The sequence below is a fragment of the Etheostoma spectabile genome, unplaced genomic scaffold (genome assembly GCF_008692095.1).
Source record: "Etheostoma spectabile isolate EspeVRDwgs_2016 unplaced genomic scaffold, UIUC_Espe_1.0 scaffold352, whole genome shotgun sequence".
Lineage (NCBI taxonomy): Eukaryota > Metazoa > Chordata > Actinopteri > Perciformes > Percidae > Etheostoma > Etheostoma spectabile.
Genome location: NW_022605591.1, coordinates 566354 through 581978, shown reverse-complemented (window position 1 = coordinate 581978; position 15625 = coordinate 566354). Strand labels below are relative to the sequence as shown.

The 15625-nt window shown below is 39.9% G+C and overlaps 1 long non-coding RNA gene across 1 annotated transcript in view; it reads left to right on the top strand.

Annotated features, from left to right (window-relative positions):
* LOC116686356 (uncharacterized) overlaps positions 1-15625 on the top strand; it is a 20034-nt gene that overhangs the window by 960 nt on the left and 3449 nt on the right. The window lies entirely within an intron of this gene.

Below are 15625 nucleotides of genomic sequence, written 5' to 3'. Positions count from 1 at the left end.
CTCTGTGGCGTTCACATACAGAATAAGTGATGAAAACCTTTTGTCATGAGCAAGGGAGCCTGTTAGGCGACAGGGCTGTGATGTTCCACAGTACGGGACCACCTGCCCATAGAAGCAAGATATTGTCCTGATTGAAGCTTCTCTCTGGGCTACACATCTCATTGCGTTGTTTCGACCTACACCCTCGCGCGTCATCTCCTCAGCCTCTCTCATACTTGTCAAGGTATTTGAACGGAATTAAACAATATTGTTTTATATTCACTGTGGATTAGGCCTGCCCGATCAATTTAAAAATCGTGCTTTTAGTGCAGCGTGTTTTTTTTTCTGGATGCTGTGTGTGGGTATTTTTTTCCCATGAGAAGGCGTTGATTTAGAGTTGTCACAATCTTCCCTGTACCGAATTCAGAGCAACGTCCTCACTGTTGACAACCACTGTTCCTGTGCTTTGAATTAGTATACCGTTTACATTATGTGCTGTTACTGTTAAATACAAGAGTGAAATTCTCCTTGCTCAGTCCCTTTCTCACCCCACAGATGAGCTACGAGCTAGGTGTCTGACCGCTCTGGACTGTCCATTTATATTCTTTCTCCGTTAGTCTATTGGTCAATTCATGATAGAGGCATGAGGATGGAAGTGAAAGGCCAGCTCTGCTGACTCTGAAATAAAGAAGGGATACAAGATTGGCCTTCAGGGGTAGAATGGAGGTCGATCCTCTTGAGCCCATGGTGGAAACATTAAGTGTATCCAAGATGTACTATAGCATTGTCACTACTCCCACTGTGTAGATCTGAGGTATCTTGACATTTAAAGAATGAGAAAAACAAATCTATATTTTAATTGTACAAATTCGTGTATTTTTAGGACATTTCTCTCATCTTTGCTTTTTTGTGAAATTTGATAATAGAAATAGAAATCAATTGTACTTCTGCAAAACCATTACTGTTCGCAAATGTTTTGTACTGAGTGTGTTTTCCTTTCAGTATGTCTGCTGTTACTCTTCCAGAGTGGTGTTGTGAGGGACGGTACAGCCAGTCCATGTCTGTGGATTTTTTTCTTCCTGTGTAGTCAGTGGGAGATAAGCCTGGCCGCAAACACGCACGCACCTCCGCCCTTAACACTCCTTTCATCTCCACAATCCCGTCTTTTACCAACAGTACAGGCGTTCTCATGTATTTTAACTTGTTTTCTTTATGAATATTTAATGTTAAAAAGATTAAAAAAAAAATAGTATTGGTATCATGTTACAAATGCAACAAAACGCCAAAAACCTAGGTCTTATTTTAGAGGTTGTGTCTGATGTAGGAAAAATAGGAAACATTTATTGCACTGTCTATCACTTGGCTTATTTTGTAATATGTAATGCAGTTATTATAATCAATGTCGAAAAATGCTCTTTGTAATATTAAGATATTGAAAACTAATATTCTGTTTTCAAGATGTCTGGTAAAACATTAAATATTAAAAAAAGGAATCCCACTACTGCCACTCTACCCAATTTTTAACAAGTATTTAAGTAGATATAATTATTTCTATCTACTTTCTTGGCATTGACAGCTGTTTTGGATAAACTGTACAATTCCCCACACAGCCTTTAGGTTCCTAATGTGTTTGAATATGCTGCCCATCTCATGCTCTATCGTCTCTGTCTATCTGTCTATCTGTCTATCTGTCTATCTTGTCTATCTGCTTGTCTATCTGTATTCCAAAGACACAGTCCTTTCTGAGGGATTGTTTTCTGTTACCTTTGGTGTCTTTGCGCCTGATGTTTCCTTGCAGAAGGTGACAGTAGATGGGGTGGTGACCTTTTAACCTGACCCAGGCGACACAGACAGCCTCAAAGTATCCAGGCTCCCCCTACCTAATGGAGCACTCCTACCAGCTGTTTTCCATTGTCCACACCCCAAATAATCCTAAAGGTGAGATTAACCAACACTGAGCAGTTTTTTATAACTGTATGTGAAACATCCTCCTGTCAATTCCAGCATATAGGTGGTGGCACCGAGACGTACAGCTTTCTCTTTACAACCTTACTCTTAACACGAACCCAGCGGAGAAGGTTTTACCTCACGTCACTTTAGAGCAGAGGGTTTGATACACAGGTGAGTGATTGATTGGTCACCATTGGTTCAGAACGTTGGTGCATTTATTCAATACCCGATAGTCTATATAGTAGCATTCCACTTCCAATTTCGCCCTTGTTCTGCCGGAAATTCTGCAGAACTATTTTTCTTTTGTGTTATAATTTAAACCCAGGTGTGATGTCTGAGGCACTATGGTTAACTTCTTCTCAATCTCTGCGGCTAAATCCAGACAGCCACCTAACTATCGTGTCCAATCTGAGTTTTCTGTTGACGACTAAAACTATTTTGAATGGACACGTTCCACACAAACAAGTTCCTTCAGGGCTGTTAGCAGAGGCACCGTGGCGCCTCTCAGCGTTAGCTCCGCAAAAAGACAATTGTGATTGGTTTAAAGAACCAATAACAAGATCACACTTGTTTTCCTGCCATCCCGGATTTCTGTGTACTAGCCAGACCCTCATGTGCATCGCTGTGGAGGAAGGTCTGGCAATGCGAGACTAACTTTCTGATGACTCCCTAATGTGCAGCTCCGGTTTCCCTGAAGCTGGAGGGAAGTGCACAGAGAAGAGCCTGCTGTGGCTGCTGCACCACGCTAAGCCCGATCTGCAGTGGGAGCTCTTCCTCGAGCTCGCAAACTAGACTGGGGACCTTGGTGGAGATCGGTGTTGCGTGTGTGAGGCGGAGAGGACTACTTGACTGTAGAGATCCCCCTCACAGCTCTGGAATGAACTATTTGGTAATCATGTTTATTTTTTATCTGATGTGAAGTAGGCATGGGCCGTTATGATTCTGACGCATGATACCTTCGGTAAATTCTCCGGTATTGAGATATTGCAATTGCGCTTTAAAGTAGAATTTTTTTAAATGTAAAAAAAAACATTTTTTTTAAACCGTTCTGCCTTGCAGCCTGGTATACAATATGAGGAGCGATTACCGTTTACAGATACAATTTTACTTTTAACGGAGAGTTTTAATATACTCCTTGTCTGTGTTTATTTAATTTAATAATGATTTATGATGTCACTGGTGGGACAGGGAAAGAAATGGGGATGGGGGGCAACAAACACCACACAAACACAGCACCATAGAGTAGGACCATACCTGCAGCCAACAGGGATGTTGCTGGGGGCAGAGACACAACGACACAAAGAATGACAAAGAGCCAGCCAGCCGAACAACTGCATAAACAGCTGATAAAGAAACATCTGGGAAAATGAGAACGAAAACAGTAAAGCAAGATAAATATAACACACCGCACCACTCAGCCAGGAGAACTAAATGATAATTTAATCCATCGCGTGTGCGTGTGCTTGTGCTGTCGTGTGCTTGTGCGTGTGTTGTGTGTGTGTGTGTGCGCGCGCGCTCATGCCTAATGTGACGTAACATTTACTTTCTGTAGTGGAGAATTCCCGTTGTGCTTTCCATTAACTCATCTATGGGATGATTTATAGCTCACCCTCATGCTTAGGTAGTATAGACTTTGTCAACGTCACATGTTAACTGTCAGATATTTACATTTGTACTTTTTTTTTTTTCTCTCATTACTCAACTAATGCCTTATCTGTGTGTGTGATTCAGTAAATGAACGGTCAGCATAATTAAGTATGTATAAACACTAACTTTTAGTGAGTTAAAAGATTCTTAATGCAGAGAGGATTTTGGTAAACAACCTCCTATTAAAAAAGATCTTCAAAAAAATAAAAATATGAAAAAAATGATCCTGTTTGTCTTGTTTACAGTGTTATTCACTTCACAAAAATCATACAGTTGCGTACATCACATTGCAGCTGGATAATGCACGTTTGCTCCTTTTCTTTTCCAATGCAGGAACTGACATTGTGGGGGTCTTGTGTCTAGTGTGGACGTGTCTGTTATGGATGCAGAGTCTCTGAGAGTGGAGGACAGTCTTGTCCAAATGCACCTTTCCTGTTGGCGAACTCCTAGGTACACACCACAAGTTCAGACTGAAGCTTTTGTTATTTGTTTATAATAATCTTGACACTCGCAGTGTTTCCTCTGACAGTATGTCTGCCAGAAGGAGGATGGTGCGGTAGTCGACACCCACCGCACCATCCGCCCACTCACCCCAACCGGACCACCCTATTGACCCCAGTTGTTTCCCAGAGACGGACAGTGCCGAGCAATGTTCAGCTTCAGCTTGGACTCCTGTGGAACAACTGTAATCGTGAGATCTTTTATTGACTGAAATTTACACAAAATGCTTTCAGCCTCTTTTTTGACCTCTCACTATTTCCTTAGAGACAAGGGAATTCCTTGTTTATAAAAAAATCTCATTTTACCCTCAAGATTTACTGCCTTTGGATGAGCCTCTCATACACAGAGATTCTCCTACAGGTAGAGACCACTCATATACTGTCACATATTGTCTTTAAACTGGATGATAGGGTTGATAAGTAGGTAGTCTCTTTTCTTTTTAGGCTGACAATTCATGTCGCTACCCAGCAACGACAGTCGTACTCTCGCTATCCAACGCCTTGACTCCTCTCTGAACCTTTCACCCTTGCCAGTCAACCCACCAGAAGGGAAGCTGCAAACCAGTGTGCTGTGTGTTGTGTAATATTCGTGTTAGTAGTGGATATGTGTATCATATTGGATATTACTTATAATGTTGAATGGAGATTGAATTTGGAGGGACGGCAAAACCTTCATCTTGGTAGTAAAACTTTAACTGTATCTAATTCATTGTTAACACTCTGCTAAACGTTCTACACAATAATTGTATTAAACTGACATAGGGAGATTAAAAAATTATTGTTAGAACACATGGTTACCTCTTGTCTCCTCTTTCTGGAATTTCAGTGTGGATCACTGGATCATGTCTCCATTCTGCTGATGGCTCTGCACATGTGTTTTTGCATACCTCACCTGTAAATTAAATAATGAATGGAATTTTTTCATTAGGTATGCTGTTATTTTGAATTTTTATTCTGACAAATATAAGAAATTAATGATTGGAACAGTTTCTTTTTGTAAACAGGCATCCATTGGGCAATGTTGTACTATTCTAGCACCTTTCATTACACTTAAACCCCAAAGTGCTTTCACTTGATTTTTTAAACTATTTATTATTAAGTACTTAACAAATACATAATAATAATATAATATAATTAGCAAACACAAACAAAATAGCTGTTCTGCTTTGGCCTTTTGATGCTTTTTAAAACATTTACTTTAAATACCAGGGGTCTTTGTCAGAAGCAGGTTTAGTGAAAATCTGAGTTTGTTAACCCTGAGATGAAACTCTGGTTTTGTTTCAAAAGGGAGGTTAATCAAACCTGTCGTTAACTTCAGCCCGTTTCAGAAAGGGAGGTAACTTAATGCATAACCTTGTCAAAATGGACCTAGGGTCTTTTTGTGAAAGTACCCGAGTCAAACTTAGTTTAAAGCAAATTTGGTATGGAAGCTCCACTTTTAAGATTTATCGTATTCTTGTTTTGGGTCCAATGGCCTTTGAATGGAGAGCTAGGGCACTACTATGATCCCATCAAAATCACTATTTCTAAAAACACTACTTAACACTGAAACTTTGCTTGCATTATCACCAGTTACTCCCAACGAACAGAGTCACTTACTATGGTAACTGAGTCTGGTTGGGAGCAGGTTTCTTCTCTCAGTCTCCTCCCCTGACATAGCTCTCTTTAATTTCCTCATTCATCTTCATCCATCTGTATCAGGTGCATTTTAGCGCTGTTGTTATCACATGAATAAAAAAGAACAGGGTTGGTTATTAATTGTGTAGGCAGACATAAACATTTTTTTTCTTAAAACTGGCTTTTCAAGACGATCCCGTTGATTAAGAAGCTGTATTACTTCGCAGGATAAAAAAAACTTCAGGAGATGATATTTAGTATCCCCTGTACGTATTTTCATTTCCAGCGGCAGTCACCCTATGTGGAAATGCTAACAACTCCAGCACATTCTTGCTTCCTGCTACGGCCATAACGTGAGATACAAGGTAATGGGCCTTTTTACATGTTGTTGGATCTTTAGAATAAACATCGGACAATGAATGGAAGTCAATGGGATGCTAACGGCGGGTGAGGTGCTAGGTAGCATCAAAGTGGCACCATAGGAGTTACGCTTTGTGGACACTCGTCCACCCCCTTGAATTCACATGGCTTCCTTAATTATTCACCAACCAACTACCTTGTCCATACCCTGTAATTTCCCTCTGTTGCCCCCAGTGTGATATTTTAGATCGCGCCACTCTCCCTATCAAAAAAGCATAAACTGTGACCGACTTGTTTATCACCAGGTTTGCATCAAACTTTTATCTCACTTTTGACCACGGTGAAACATTGGTCTATTATAAAAAAATCTTACTTATTTAACACTCTTCTTTCCTGTGAACTCTGAGACCGGATTGCATTAAAGAATGTGAACTCTTTGAGGGACGTTAGCAACATAATTCACCTCCATTAAACCCTTTTACACTTACATTAAGAACCACCCTGTTTGCCCACAATACATTTAGTATATTTTAATTAGTCATATTTCAACTTTTTTTTAACTGGAGTTCCACAGATCCAGTCATCTGGCTTTATGATAACCTTGCCAGACCTGGTTCTCACAGTGCCTTGAGGCCTCTCCGGGTACCTAACCAGTGTCTTTGAGTATCCTCAGGTCAAACCCTGCAGCGGGCTCGTGTTTTACTATTGTCTGCCGACATGGCACAATTGGTGGCGATGCCTCCTCAAAGTGCCCTAAGGTCTAAGATCTAGGTGTTTCATGTGTGGATGTCACAGTACGATAGTTAAATTGTAGCCTGTGTAGCCTTGTAACCTTCATATTCCTTTCGCGTCAACATATTGTGTGAGGCAGGATTCTCAAAAATGACTGCACTCAAAACTAAATACCGTAATCGTGCCACATCGAGGATGATTTGAGGCTATGTTTATCAACATTGAGCCAGAATTGAGGATCTTTGCAAGGCAAAGCAGGCTCAGGTCTCCCATTAATATCACCAACCTGCAAGCTTCTTTAAAAAAATGCAGATGATGCCTACTATTGGACCTAGTTTAATAACAATAATAAGCATAATTTAATATCACGGTCTGGTGCCAATTCCCAATTATAGCAATCACCTAGTAATGATAATGGCCTACTGATGATGATGATGATAATATATATATAAATAAATAATCAATATAAAAAACAATAATAACACAATAAAGCATGTACCTCATATAAATATATAGCAATAGCCTAGTAATGATGATAGCCTATTACTACTCATAAAATACTAATATTCTATAATAATATACTACTATAATGATAATAATATCTGCAAGCTCACATTAGAAGTCTGTACTACTGCCAATTATAAAAATAGCCTAGTAATGATAATAGCATACCTACCGCTATTATGATGATAATAATAATAATATAATAATTTGGCCTAAAAATAATAGCCTGCCTATCTATCTATCTATCTATCTATCTATCTATCTATCTATCTATCTATCTATCTATCTATCTATCTATCGTTAGTGGTGTTTGGGCGTAGGGCACTAGGGCCCCAACTGCAATGAACCAGCTTGGGGGGGCACGTTCAAAAGTTTGAGACCCCCTGACTTAAAGTTACCTGTGAGTTCTGTAGGATCAAGAAGGCTGGTAAAGCAAAGCATTCAGCGAGAGGCCCCCCCCCCAAGTCCCATTGTTGAAAAAGACATGTACTGATAGGTTGAAATTTGCCAAAGGACACATTGACTGGCCAAAGGAGAAGGAGGCAACATTAGTAATCTCCCTTTTGCTGAAGAGGAAATGCCTTTGAAATGGGTCTCAACAAGACAATGACCCAAAACCACACCAGTAAGCGGCAAAGTTTTGGTTCCAGATGAACAAGACTGATGTTATGGAATGGTCAGCCCAATCGCCGGAATGGTCGTCTCCATGCACCAGATGTGAAACAGTTTCTCAGAAGTGATGGTTATGCAAGTAAATATTAGTGCAGTGATTAAAAGTAAAGCAACCCTTGAACAGTTTTCAGTTCATACAGTAAATGTTTGAGTTTGCAAAAATCCTGATACAAATACTGTTTTTTTTCAAACTTGATCAGTGTGGTCATGTTTTGATTTGGAGTTGAATGTGCAGTGTTCCCAATGCATTGATATTATGGAATTAAAAGCTATTCTAAGGATTTTGAGCATTGTTCACTTTTTGAACAACTGCTAATATTTGAACACAACTGTAGGGTGTGTGATTATTTTCTCTCCATCAGTAACTCTGAGGGTTTGAGTTTACAACCGATGCAAATTTATTTTTACTTGAAGGCAACACAGTGACAACTTATATATTGAGCTAAGTCGGACCTGAATGGTCAAAAGGAAATCAAGACTTTGACACTGGAGAAAACTGACGACACTAACATTACTCAGAACACATGTGGGATGTGGATGAAACTAGTGGACAGAAAGGGATGGTGTCTGGTTTGAGCAATCCAGACGCATAATTTGACTCTGAGACCCATGTTATTCCACTTCCAGATAAAACCTCCAACAAAAAGATAAAATGTGACACAGAGTGACTGCTGATATTCTAGAAGCCATCCTGTGTTTTATCTGAGGAACACAGGTCAACTTCGGATCAAATGGAAAACAACCTTGACTGTTTAACAGGTTACTTTGAATGTTAAACAACAGAAACCCTTGGAAGAGAATAAAAGATAAAGATATCATAAGCGAAAATAAAACTTAAGGCAAACATCACTAACTGCCACATAACAGCTGAAGGTGTTCTCTGAAGATTCATGGTGTGAAGGAGGAAGATGGAGAAAATATCAAAGCAGAATCATCGAGATCGTGGACAAAGTGACTTCTAATGTTCGTGACAGCCTGAAGGAGAGTCGACATTGTCTATCGCATCGGGCAGCGACGACAAGACGGCCCAGTAGTCAGCCATCGTCCTTTTGGCAATGCAATTTTTTGCCAGACTGTCTGGAAGGAAGCGACGGCTCAAAGTTTCTTCTAGCACACAACTAAGGCTCACAGAAGTACTGTGCCCTGAAGAGAAAGCAGCCCAAGAACGGTGGCCCTTGTGAAAAAAGGAAGAAGGAAGAAAGCTTCTTTTGTGGCCTTTCTGTATTCAGAAACGGAAAGAAGATTGACTTTCGAGGTATCATGGAAGTCTATGCAGACATAAACTTCATCTTATACTGAGAATGGTCATCCAAGCTCTTTGATGCTTACTAAAATATCTTTTCTTGCAAGAACGTTCTTTAGGAAATTCACTTTGCACCTTGTCAACTCAGTTAAGTAGCTCAATTTACACCTATTGACTTAGTTAATTGCCAGCCTTAACTTTTATTTGTGCTCATTTTGTTGTTATTGTTTTTATCACAAAATAAATTGGTGGCGTCGTAGAAGCTACACCTCATGGGCACAAGGAAAGGAACTTTAGCCCTATTTGGGACCAAGATATTAATCATCTTCATGTCCCATTAACTGACCTTGAACAAATTATTTGAAGTCAGGAGACCTCAGGTTTTCAAGGGTATTGGAACTTGAACACTCTCTTTTGAAGGATGATTACTTTTTTAATGACTCTATCAAAAAACTAGCAGATGAATTCCTCGGCGGCCCAAAGGATAACTACAGGATAACATGGGAATTCCTTAAATACAAAATCAGATGTGTTGTTAAAGAAGTAAGGAATTAAAAAGAAAAATAGGGAAAGCTGATTGATGCCAAACTTGACCTTTTACTGACAAAAGCAAACATTATTTTGGAAGAAGAACTCGAAATAAGGAAAATCCAGCAACAACTGGACCACATGCATTTAGACTTGGCAAAAGGAGCGTTCTTTAGGTCAAAAGCCAAATGGCTGGAAGAAGGAAAAGAAAACCTTTATCTTTATCTCCCTCAATATTGACGGATTCTAATTTTGTCACCACATTTTTAGGAATTTATATGATCACAATTTAATGCGAGTAATTGTAGACTTCCTGGATAATGTTCAAGCTACCATCCCTTCAACTGATGAGGATTTAAATCAATGTGTAAATTTGACCTGTCTTTGATGAATTAAAGATGCACCATTTTCAGTGAAAAGGGTAAATCTCTAGGAATCGACGCCTATCTTATGATTTTAAATACACTTTTGGGAACATCTCCATAACCTTTATAAAAAGACTGCATCATTCACGGGAGATGACAGCTACAAAGAAGCAAGGCATATATCTATATTATCCCCAAACCTGACAAAGAATTACTAATGATTATTGGTGTCCTATCCCTCTTTTAACAAGAGAATAGAACATATTGGCTTTAGCTTACTCAACAGATTAAAGAGGCAAGACTCTATTGTAGCTGACTCAAACAAGATTTATGAAAATTGACATATTAGATTTGTTGGATATCAAATGCAGTTCAGGCTGAGGCACTTATTTTGTTTGTAGACTTTTATAAGGCCTTTGACACCAATTGAGCACAAATGTCTTTTACAGGCCCTTAAGGCGTTTGGCTTCGGTAACAATTTTTTAGACATTGCCAGTATGTTCTATAAAGATGTTAATACGGTATTGTACCTCTATAAGATTTCAAATTGTGGATACGGTAGTCCTTTTTCTCAAAACCTCTAACTGTACATTTTTGTCTTTGTCTTGTATTTTTTGTTTTGTTTGTATTGTTATTTCTCATTTGTATCGGCACGTACTGTATGTAGTTTTTTAAGATAAGATAAATAAGATAATACTTTATTCATCCCACAGTGGGGAAATCCTTCTCATTCTCAACAATAACAGCAAAAAAAAATAAACCCAGAAAGACAGGCAAACAATAGACAATGTGCAGAAGGTAGACTGAAGAAGTGGCGTCTAATAAGGTTTTGTAAGTAAGGTGCGTGTGCCGTAGTACAAAAAACAACAATAACACAATAAAACAATATTGCAGTGTAAGTAAGTGACTTTAAAATTAAATTGAATATATAATTAAAGTAATAAGCAAAAGTAGGTAACCTAATATAAGTTATATTCACCAGTGACCATGAATAATATGTAAAGTTAAGTACTTGTTATCAAAAAAATATAATACAGATAAATATACAGAGAGTGTGTGGATTAAATGAAAACAGAACAGAACTACACACTATCAGGTAGTGCTGGTGTTGTAGAGTCTGACAGCGGCCGCGATGAATGACCTGCGGTACCTCTCCTTCTTACACCGTGGGTGTATCAGTCTGCTTCTGAAGAGTTTTTTATTTATTATTATTTATTTGTCATCGTCATAAGTTTGTACACTTGATATGCTAGTATTGCTTACCTGATTCTAACAGTAAAATACTAAATAAATTAAAAAATCTGCTGCCTGAGATGCACAGCCAACCCAGTGGCTTGTTAAAATTTGTTTGACCAACCAAACAAGTGGGCCAGCTGACCAATCGCAAACTGGAATTTTTGGAACCAGGCCTAGAGCTAAGACAGACCATTTATGTGGAAGCACTGCAGCAATGGAAACTATTAGAATCATGTTTTTTGAACATCATTTTGGAATGAAACCTATTCTAGTAGACACCAAGAGTACAAGTACAACTCTGAAAATGAGTATAATAGGTTCTCTTTGAACAGACTTTACTTAGATCTACTCTGCACACCTAGTAGACCCAAAACACTCATCTCAACCTAGAACAGTGGGTTTGTCCTTCATGCAGAGTTGGTTCAAGTCAAGCAATGCTTATTTTAAAAAATTTATTGATTACAATAAACATTAAGTCTTAAAATATGGCATGTACTGTACTTTGGATTGTAGAGCTCTTTCGGCTCTTGATGATACTTGAATGTACATAACAGCAGGCCATTAGCAGGTGGCATTGAAAGAGGTCTTGGGTGGTAGTTGTTGGCATGGTGTTTAAGCACTGTATGAGTTTGAAGGGACTCAGTGACCTAGAGTATAGAGAACAGATTATAGGCATGCACTATATTTATTTGTTTTCAGTTCAACAGCTGAGTCATCTACCTTCAGTGAGGTTGCAGAATGTACAATACAGTCGACACCAGCTGCGTAAGACTCAAACCTGTAAACCGAGAAGACATAACAGTCCAGCCAGAGCCGATGTTACTTGCATTGTCACCCTGCAAGAAAAGGGAATTTCTGGAGTTACAGTAACTGAGGGGTAAATCTCATTCACATGTCACCACACTCCTTGCCAATCTAGAAACAATGAACATTTGGATCCTAGCAATTATATTGAAGAAGCTTTCTTACAGCCCAAAGTAAAACTCAATCTCTGCAATTAAACCATCCTGGTATTAGAAGCAGTGGATAGTCACATGTGGGGGGAGCAACTTTGGTGTTTAGTGACTTGTGGCCAGAGGAGCAACCTTGGTGTTGAAGGCTGACCCCACTTGACCTCTGAGCATCTGCAACCCCTAAGTACCAGATGTAAATTAAATTTTCTGAATGAGTTCAATTCAATTCAATTTTATTTATAGTATCAATTCATAACAAGACTATCTCGAGACACTTTACAGATAGAGTAGGTCTAGACCACAAGGAATTTACAGAGACCCAACTTCTAGTTGTTTCCTCCAGAGCAAGCAGTGCGACAGTGGCGAGGAAAACTTCCTTTAGGCAGAAACCTCGGACAGACCCAGGCTTTTGTAGGCGGTTGTCTGACGGCCGGTTGGGGTTAGAATGAAGAGTGGAAATAACAAAAATAGAAAAAGAATTGTAGTTTGTAGCTGTTCTTTGTAGTAGTTCATGGCATAGCAGGCACTGTGGGCATTACAAGGCACAGCAGGATGTGGCAGGACACAGCAGAGCGTAGCAAGATGAACATGGCATCGCGGACGTTTAGCGGACCATGGCCACAGCTACTACCATGATTTTGGAGCCCCCTATCCAAGGGAACATGTGGGGAAAAAAGAACATAAGGTCGGGGGATGACTCCCCAGAGCTAGTTAGTAACAAGCATTTCTGGGACATGGATGCACAAAATGGAAAGATAGAAAGCTAGAGAGAGAGAGCTCAGTGTGTCAAGGAAGTCCCCAGCTGTTAAAACTATTACATAACTAGAGAGCCAGGGTAAGAGGGAGCCTGGTCGGCTAGAACTCCCCCAACCAGGTCGGGCTGTATGCCAAGTCCTCCTCTAGTTTCATTTATTCTTGATTATATTATAGATAGATCTGACAACTATGACAGAAGCAGGTGGGCCGGTTAGGCGGACGCTGCGACTTCTAACTCCCTAACAATTCAATTCTATGCCCTAACTATAAGCTTTATCAAAGCATAACCAGAGAGACAGGGTAAAGAGAGGGGCCTGGTCAGGCTAGAACTCTCCCCAACCGGATCGGGCTGTTGCCAGTCTCCCTTTAGTTTTTTATTCTTTCTTGTTATATGTTAGATAGATCTGGCAACTATGACGAGAAGCAGGTGGGCCGGTTGGCGGACGCTGCGACTCCTCACTTCCTAACAATATTCAATTCTATGCCCTAACTATGAGCTTTATCAAAAAGGAAAGTCTTAAGCCTACTCTTAAATGTGGAGACGGTGTCTGCGTCCTGAACCAACTGGAACCTGGTTCCACAGGAGAGGGGCCTGATAGCTGAACGCTCTGGCTCCCGTTCTACTTTTAGAGACTCTAGGAACCACAAGTCACACTGCATTCTGGGAGCGTAGTGCTCTTGTAGGGTTGTAAGGTACTATAAGCTCTTTAAGATAAGATGGAGCCTGACCATAAAGAGTTTTGTAGGTGAGAAGAAGGATTTTAAATTCTATTCTGGATTTTACAGGAAGCCAATGCAGAGAAGCTAAAACAGGAGAGATGTGATCTCTATTCCTGGTTCCTTTTAGAACACGTGCTGCAGCATTCTGGATCAGCTGAAGAGTCTTTATGGACTTTTTCGAGCAGCCTGATAATAAAGAATTGCAGTGACCCAGCCAAGAAGTAATCAATGCATGGACTAGTTTTTCTGCATCATTTTTAGACAGGATATTCCTGATTTTTGCAATAATATGTAGGTGAAAAAAGGCAATCCTTGAAATTTGCTTTATGTGGGAATTAAAGGACATGTCCTGATCAAAGATAACTCCAAGATTCCTTACAGTGGTGCTGGAGGCCAGGGTGAACCCATCCAGAGTAAGGCTGAATCCCAATCCTTCGTCTTACCCCTACCCTTGGCCCTTACCCCACCCCTTGGCCCTTGAAACCAAGGGGTAAGTGGTAGGGTGAAAACACACCCCTATGAAATGGGACACCACTTGGTGACATCACCATACAGAATTGATCACAAACTTCCAAGATGCCGTCTCGGTCTGTCGATTGTGTGGGTTTTGACACAGTGTCATTTGCATTTCAGTTATTGTTCAGTTATTGTCATTGATGTTCAGAAAACATTGTTACAAAAATCGTCTTTATTGCCCAAAATAAACATAACAGGCAAAAACATATCTCCCCCACAATCATCAGTGTCCCGTATCACAACCAACAACATATACAAGTGCGTGAACAGGAATTAATTACAAATGATTACATAATACAGTACCAATAAATAATGAATGGGTACACAGAACACATGATTTAAGACACTTCTGCTCGTTTTCATCCCCAAAGGGTCAGCTGTTGGGTTTCCTCCCTCGTCCCTGTGTGATACAGGACGGTATATGTAAAGCCACGTAGCGATGTATCATAGACCGTTAAAATTAATATATACAGTCTATGCGATGTATACATTCCATTCAAGGCAGAAAAATGCTGCTCAGTACACCTATAACAAATGAACTGGTTGCAGTGATTTCCAATTGGGTGTGAAAGACTAAGAACAAGACTTTCAAAGGATTTATAATTCAGTTTAGGTTTAGAGCTGAATAGTAGACTAGAATCGAAGAAGCTGCAACTCCACCTCCTTGGCTGTGCCTCGAGGAATGTGAGTATTAACATGACTGAGGGGTGGATTCATTTAGACTAACAATTCTCCATCACCCGCCAGGTTTCAGTAAGACAGAAAGATCATTATAGAATCTGATATAATTCATTTACTAGTATCCCTTAGAAGAGAGAGATCTGATGTTTGAGTCACATTTAATTCTCCTATTCTTTTGCACTATTGACTTGTGGTTTTAATCATATAGGGTTTCATGCCAGCTCCTATTTTGTTTACCTTTGATTTAAATAATTTCAATGGTCGGGGGGCAGATACCGTCACTATGGAGTTTTTACTAGGTAACTCCTGGAAGGGAGGAGCAGAGAGTGTGTCAAAACTGTGACTCTGCCTCCTGGTCCCAACTCTGGATTGTCAAGGATTAGGTCCACTAATAAACTTGTCAGATTTCTAGAAATGAGAGCTGCTCCATCCCGGTGGGATGAATGCCGTCTCTCCGAAATAGACCAGGTCTTCCCCGAAGACTGCCAGTGATCCACAAAGCCCACATCATTATCGTGACACCCACCTCAATAGCCAGCGCGGAAATGACAGATAATGATGTGGGCTTTGTGGATCACTGGCAGTCTTTCTGGGGAAGACCTGGTCTATTTCGGAGAGACGGCATTCATCCCACCTGGGATGGAGCAGCTCTCATTTCTAGAAATC